An 8,546-nucleotide genomic window follows, 5' to 3' on the forward strand; every position below is an offset into this window, starting at 1 on the left:
TAATTTTGTCTGCCACATTTACTATATATCAGTGAGGGTAGACTAAATAACATATACCTCTCTGTATTACACTCCTTAGCTACTAAATGTTGCACTCTGTTCACTGTCTAGCTGCTAACTGTGTAAGTTTGCCATTTGGTGCTGGGCAGGCACAGTGCACAGTGGGTGTGAGCTTTTATACTGAAAACAGCTTCCTGCAGCACCCGGAAATGAGTTTCATGAGAGTGGTAAGAGTGAAGCAAAATATTAGTTATGTATTGTAACTTCAGATTCTATGAGTATAGGCCTAGCCCCTGCTGGTTCTGAAGATTTTCTTTCCTGCCACTGTACACTATACTGTTACAGTTATACAGTTATATAACATCATCAGGACTTGAACTTCGCACCCAGTGGCCAGCATTTAACATTCTATTTCGTTTCGGCTTTGCCTTTTAAGAGTTCTCACTATTGGATTAAGGGCAAAGCTGATGTAGTGGATGCCCACTGTCACACCAAGGTCCAGACGTAGATAACATATGCCGGTTCACAACCCCAAAAACGTGAAACTTAATAAGGCAGCGAGGCACTGGCTGTATAGCATGTCAGCCCTGTATGGAAAAAAGGGGTAGATTGATATTAAACTCCCTTCACACAGCCCTGCTGCTGCAGAAGGGTGGGACATTGATTACATAATGTGATGGTCCCTCACACAACCCAGTAATTAAAAATTCTATGACTGAGATACATCGCAGAGATAGAAATAGATGAAATGGCAGCGAGAAGCCTGAAATGCCGCTGTGCAAATGCCTGCCACTGGCATCAGTCTAAGGAGGACCATGGATGTGGATAAAGCTTTCACAGAGTGCAACTAAACTCCCTGCTCCATTTCAGTTGCACTCTGGTTTTGTGTGATGACATCACACAGCCAGTGAGACGGACTCTGTTTTGACAGAGCTATGGCTTATGAGTGCCCTCTATAACGAACAAACAACTGCCGTCTACCTGATGTTTGCTGTGTGCAAAATAATTCTGGAAAGGAAGATCGTTGGGACTTAAGGTGTAAATGAGGAATTTGGCTGTGAAGTTGCTGAACTCCCGTCCTCTGTAACAGAGAGGAAGGATGGTGAGACAGCCAGTGCGCGTAGGTCACTCACCCTCTTAACCCAATGTTAAAGCTCAAGGGTGGTGGAGGTTTGATGGATGACATCTTGAGAGAGATTTTGGCTGTTGATTTGAAATGGGGACAAAGAACAAATCCCATTTTTGGTGTTAGCACACGGCATGTTACTGGCATCTGACTCCCTTTGGAAAGTGCTTCACCAAAGGATGAGTAAAAACTATCTGTCTCTATGGCCTTCGTAGCAAATGAAGTGGCAACAGCATAGGTGCAGCCAAACTGTTATCTACCAGTGTCTGAAGGTAGGTTAACATGAGAGACAAAAGGACACAATGTGGGATCTAAGCCTCTGTCCATGCACTAGGTGGACCATCTACCCATGCAACCTGCTGTGGAAGAAGGGATTCTGGCAACTTTGATTGTGCTTACCACTGCAGAGGGCAGTCCTAACCTTTCCAACCTTCAACAGTCAGGCCAGCAACTTCAGCAGCTGGGCTGAGTATATATGTTGCCATGTTGTCTGTCCTTACATGTCTGTCTGTGTTTTAACACTTTCAGCACCGTGGACAGCTCCAGACAGTCTGTGTTGAAGGACAGGGTTCTCTCATCATCCCCCCACCACCTGAGACTTGTCCCACCCCTGCCAGACAGAGGTACGCACAGTGTCCAATCAGTGTGCACCGATATGTGTAATGTCTTTGTCCTGAAGGGAATGCCCATCAGCAGATTTACAGTATGTCACGTGTGGCTGCAGTGACGGAGGTCAGCATTTGCCTCTTATGCTGAACTGGGTCAGGATGCAGACAGTCACATCACATCTCGATTTCCCTCATGTAGGAGTCCTAACGGGACAACCGTGTGGCCTGAGGAAATCACACCAGCAGATGCATCACTAGCAGTTCCGTCATCACTTGTGTGATGAGACGAGCAGTTTAGCACATCCATCCTGGCCAGGGACAGCTTTTCTCTCATGGAAGTGGAGTTCAATTCCACACCCAGGTAGATCAATGGCTGGGTGAGAAGATCCTTTGCCAGTTGATGATCAAACCCAATGTTTGCAGATCCTGTACAACTTCCACTGTGTGGAGTGACACTTTCTCAGAGGTCAGAGCGATACGGACCGGGTCATCTAAGTACACCAAAACCCTCATTCCTTTCCTGCTTAATGCCTCCAATGTTGTTTCCATACGCTACACTACAAATAGAATAATAAAACAGCTAAATGGTAGCCGATTGTACTGGTGTTGCGCTCCTTGGAAGGAGAAGCATCACTCATCAGGAGACCCAGGCCTCATCCGAAGCCTGTGACCATCACAGGGGACTGTGTGGAGTTTGTATGGACCTACAAATACCTGGGAGTGCAGCTGGATGATAAAATGGACTGGACTGCCAACACAGATGCTCTGTGCAGGAGAGGACAGAGCCGACTGTACTTCCTCAGAAGGCTGGCGTCCTTCAACAACTGCAAAAAGATGCTGCAGATGTTCTACCAGACTGTGGTGGCAAGTGCCCTCTTCTACGCAGCAGTGTGCTGGGGAGGCAGCATCAAAAAGAGGGACGCTACACATCTGGACAAACTGGTGGGGAAGGCGGGCTCTGTCCTGACATCTGTGGTATAGCAACGGGCGCTGAGCAGGCTCCTGTCAATCATGGACAATCCACTGCATCCGCTGCACAGCATCATCTCTAGGTAGAGGAGCAGCTTCAGTGACAGGCTGCTGTCACTGTCTTGCTCCACTGACAGACTGAGGAGGTCACTCCTCCCCCACGCCCACGCTTCAACTTCATTTGGGGGGAAACGTTAAACATTAATGTCAACATTCCTCAATGTTCTGAATGGAATCTGTACAACACTCAGCATGCACCTTAACTCGCATTCTGTTTGCACTGGACATTTAAACTCTGGACATCTCATTTAAACTCATGTCAACACTGGACATTTAAACTTGGATTCTGTTGCACTGGACACTCACTTTTAATTCTGTTTGCACTGGACATTTGGACATTTTTACTTTTAACTTTTCATTCTTTGCTTGCTGTGCTTTTGGATTATTTATTGCATGCCTTTTACTTAAAAAGTTGTGGAATATGCTGGGACTTGTGAATTTCCCTTGGGAATGAATAAAGTATCTATCTATCTATCTATCTATCTATCTATCTATCTATCTATCTATCTATCTATCTATCTATCTATCTATCTATTTTGTGTGACTGGGAATAACAGAGATGTGTTTATATGCATCTCTCTGGTGTATAGAAGTGAATCAATCAACAGGATGCATGCATTGCAGCACATCTAATTGCCAGCTGTGGAAGGGCTGCTTCATAATGCCAACAATCAGCCTCATTTTGCATGTTTTCTTTGGTGTGACAAAATAATGGGAATACAATCTCACATTCTCCTCTGCCAGAGAGTCACAGAAGATCGCTTTCTTCTGCAGAAGCCCCGCCAGCTCTTCTCTCAGGGCACTTATCTCAGAGACATGTCAGACATGACATGATTATCTCCACCACACAAAGAAATGGGTGCATGTATGTCTGTGTGGCTTCTATTGACACAATTTGCAGCCGGCTAATAGCCCTCTCTGCCACTGTGTGAAACAATTGCTCTTTCATCACTGCCCATGGGATGGCAGTGTTGAAACCTAGGGTGTTGGCCATGGTGCTGGAAACCTATGACAGTGTCATTGTTCAGCCCTGTGTGTTCAAACCTGAGTCTGAAAAAGGTTGTGCTGAGATATCACCACTAACTTGTCTTGAAAAGTAGGGCGTTGGGGCTAATTCTCTATGGTCAGTAATGTACATTTTAAGTGAGGATTTTCTCATGAAAATGTGAGAAAGTGACCAGGTTGCACCTGCTGCACCTGCGTGGTGTGCATGTGTATGTCTGAAAGAAGCCACAAATTCTCAGTGGGAGCATAAATAGACTGGAAGGGAAAACAGAGGGAAAACCTTTTTCTGTATCTTTGTGGACTCTGGTGAAAGACTTGTACCTGGAAACCGGCACACTCAGTTGTCCTGGCTTGGACAATGCTGCCTCCCTGATGGGCTGGAGCTCTGTGAAATAAGCCCAGAGCAGGAGATGTTTGGTCAGTGGCTCCTGCTTGTAAATATCTCTGTTTCAGAAGCTGCAAGCAGGTACAGGATTTCCTTCCAGTATGATGATTAAATGCCTATCAGATCCACCACTTTTCTGGTAATGCCCAGAAAGTCCTGGAAAAGTCCTTTGGAAGCTAGTATCTGGCTGGTTGACTGAAGTGGAGAAGGTGAGCTCCAGGCTTCAGTGGAAATAACCAAAGCCACAGATGCGGAGCCCCCTCCTCGTAATTAGACTCCAGGTCTCCCAACGTGGAGATTGGAGAGCCAGGAGGACAACCTGAGATGGAGGGAGCTGAGCTGTCTGACTTGTACCCATGGTCTAGGTACCTTTCCAAATTGTCTGTGAGGTTGCTGCTGAAGATTAGCTTGTCTGTCTCATCCTCCAGATGCTGCCACGGTCAGCCCAGCTTCCATCATCGCTGCCCCTCACCTGGAATGCCATGAAGGCAACTGACAGATGGCCTGCAGAGTTAGCACCAGCATGCTCAGCACCGAGGCAACCCTCAACAGTGGAAATGAAGGTCTGCCGGCAGGATGTAGTTGGTCGACAAGTGGGACAGAACAGCTGAACTTCTTCATCTTCCTCACTTCTGAGCAAAAGGTGTCATATACTGTACATAAGGGCATGAGAGAGCCAACTGTACAATGTCCAGCGGTGGGAAAGAAAATCTTTACCACTGCACAGTAAATTTGTTGGACATAAAACTAAAACAAACTAAATGACACTGATGCACTCCATGCAGCTGTGGAGAGCTACAGAACTGGGAGATAATTCTCTGTGAGTTGGTCCCTTTTCACATAATAGCTGTGTCCCAATTCAGCGGCTGCATCCTTCGGAGGACCCAGTCTACACGGTCTCCGGAGGCTGGGTCCTTCGGAGGCTCCTCCGTCATCAACTATCGGTAAATGGAACGGTCTAACCTTCGGAGCATTTCGTGATTGCGTCACGACATCATAACTTCTTCCCTCCTAACCCGGGAAAAACACACGTACGGGGTGCAGAGATGCGCCCGTACACCTCCTATCGCTTATAAGAGGAGCGAAATGTAGCCTATTATACAACTTACAAACTCACCTGATGTGAATATCTCCACAGTAGGATATTAGTTCACATGCGAGCTTGTAACATTTGTAAGTAAAGAGTTTTAATAAGGCTAACAATTAACTGAGCTCCTCGTATCAACAGGTCGCCATTATCAAAAAAAAAAAAAATCGGTGCGCAAAGCATCTTGGGATATGGGAGGCCGTGAAGGATAGTAGCGATGCGTCCTCCGAATACAGGGAAAAGGAGGACGCATTTGTGGGCTGCATTTGGAGGATCCTTCGAATTTGGACGAAATGGGACAGCCTTCGCGCAGCGTTATGACGTACTCGGCCTTCAAATCCATCCTCCGAAGGATGCAGCCCCTGAATTGGGACACAGCTCATATGTAGTCATTTGATTCATTGTTAAATTCATTGTTAATGTTATGAAGCATTGAATTACATTGAATATATGTGTGTGTGTATATATATATGTATATATACACACACACACACACACACACATATATATTTAATAAAGAGGACATCTTATACTTGGTTTCTGGTCAAACTTTACTCATGGTGATGGGCGGTGCATTAGGGGGATTCAGTGTTTCTAAAATCTGTTTGAAAGGCATAAACCTTTACCAGGCAGGAAAGCTAAGTAGGTTCTAATGAGCACTCTCCAGTTGCACTTTTTAATTGCTTGCAAGTCTCCCAGCCTATTGGAATAATGCAATCAAGTACTATGATACTTCCATTTTATACTGTAGAGTGGTAAGTGACTCACAGAAATACATTTAATCAAATGCATTACGCTTCCTTAGAAGGATCATTTCATTTAAACATCTGAATTTTTCAATCATAAGTTTGGTGCAGTGGCCATACTTCTGCTACAACACAATTTCATTAATCTCCATCATTCCACATTACTAGATTGTTCAGTAAATTGGGAATGATATGGTTGAGATTTGTATCGTTTCGGCTTCAATTCCCATTTCCTTCCACAAACCATCTTCTCCCTTCAAGCTCGGAGGGAGGGTAAGAAGCTGGAATACGTTTGTGTTTGCCTTATCACTTTATCCTGTCAGCTGGGCACCTCATAATGAATTCATTGCCTCAGTTGCTTCCACTACTTTTGGGCTTTATCGAAAATGTTTAAAAATTGACAAGCTGACCACTTCCAAAGAAATTCATCTTTCCCTGAAAATGAATTTCTACAACCAAGAGCCTCCACAATAATAAAAAAGGATGTACGTTAAAATGGGAATCAGCCTGGACTCTCAGAGTTTCGTACAAAGTCCACACACACACACACACACACACACACACACACACACACACAAACAATACCTTGGGTGCTTATCATTAGGCATGGGATTAGATCTCTACGGTTTTATATGCTTAAAGCTTCCAAATGCAGCTTTCTACATGTCAAAGCTTATCCCTCCATCTATGAAAGCACATTTTTCAAAGGCCTGCTTGCATACAGTCCTGCCTTTGTACACTGAAATGCATTTAGCTCAAGGATCATTCATCACCAGCCTGAAAACACACTGCTGATCTGAGGTGGTGCATGCCTGGAGCTCACCTGAGACTCTCTGAGTTACCAGAAGACAAGTGTGTCCTGTACTCAGTCTTTGCCTGCATAAATGAATACACAGGACAAAGGCTTATCCTAATGTTTCATTACATCATCATCAGCTTCAGTCAGTGCATCAGTCATCCAGGCCAATCAAGGTAGCTCAAGTAGACTCTGGGATTTTGACTGATCATTCAATCGCATTTATGGATTAGATGGATGCGCAAAGAAGTCACCATTAGACCTCTCCCCAATTAGTTAACCATCGACCTGCCAGCGCCTAATGGGCCATTGGTGGTGAACTTCAACGCCACATGTAATGAATTTCCACTCTGGAACTGGAGACGGTGCAATTGGGCGGCTGGATGACGAGCACCAATTCAATCTCCTTCACGTTTCCAGCTTCTCAAGAAAAAAGGATGGGAGAGGAGAGGGCGCCATCAGGGCCATGGGGTGATTTTTCACCGGCCCCTTGTCAATATGACCCGCCGCTGTGCTTCAGGCCGTCAGGGTGGAAAATGATATATTGACTGAACGGAGCATGATCCAGGGCAGAGTCGCATTTGACTCCATGACATACATCACAGGGGAGAGGTTAGAGGTGAATTAATAGTGAATTATTTGGTGTCAGGGGAGCAGTAGGAGGGTCAGCATCGAGGATGAATGCAGTAAGGAGGAGGTGAGCAAAAGACAATATATGTACATTTGTTATTTCTTTGGAAAGAGCAAACCTTGTATCAATGACTCAAGTGTGGAAAAAAAAAAGAAAACCTCAGAACAGGGTGGCATTTGGGGTGAAGCGTGGGGAGAAACAAGTGCCAAAAATAGACTGCAGCAACGTTACTCGACTGTGTGTCTTCAATGCACAGTCTTCTTTCTCTTCTCGGGAGAGGCGTCAATTCATTTTGCCTCTCTCCCCTTCTTTCCGTCTCACCCCTGTTTCCTGGTAACAGACGCGTGTGTGTGATGCGCCCTGTTCGTCCATAGGAATATAAATCACAGCATTTGTTTAGTATGCATATCTGAGAGTTTTCATTTCTCCCTCCTTGCAAAAAAAAAAAAAAGAACTGCAGGAGCACAGCTGCAGGAATATATCGCCAATATATTCCAAATGCAGCTACAGTTACTCTCATGCAGAAAACAGGACAGACAGGCCGGTGTGGGAGTTACAGCATGTGTTGACCATTGAGAAAAGAACAAGCTTGCAGAAAAGAAACTGCCCTTATTTCAGTATCTTGTTTTCTCCAAATTGCTACTAGTAAAAGCAGATGCGGCCTCCAAATCAACTGGCCTTGTGGCCCAATGTTTCAATTTCTTTTAGGTTTGTTTATTACCATCTTGACTGCAAAGACTATCCCTGCCTCCACGTTCTCCACAATTCCTGTGTTCTGTGTTCTGTGTGTATGTGTGTCTTAGCCTGATGAGTGCAGTATGTATTTGTCTTATTGTTCAAACTCTGACCTACAGGAGCTGTGTGCACATGGGCACAACATGTTGACGTTCTTTCACATGTTTGGAAATCTTTTGAGCAAATATCAAAAACACTTTTATGTCCTGATTTCACAAGACATAGTAAGAACTATGAGCCTTCTCATTTTCTGGCTTTTATTTTCATATTATTCACACAAGATGACTCTGCTATCTCAACATCTATTCAATGTTAAGCTGTCTGCCCAGACATCTGGACTACTAAAAGAGCATCAGTGCTCGCAAACAAGTCACATTTTGCCAACCAATGTTCCATGA

This window comes from Chaetodon auriga, chromosome 14 (assembly GCF_051107435.1).
Source record: "Chaetodon auriga isolate fChaAug3 chromosome 14, fChaAug3.hap1, whole genome shotgun sequence".
In the NCBI taxonomy this organism is placed as follows: Eukaryota; Metazoa; Chordata; class Actinopteri; order Chaetodontiformes; family Chaetodontidae; genus Chaetodon; species Chaetodon auriga.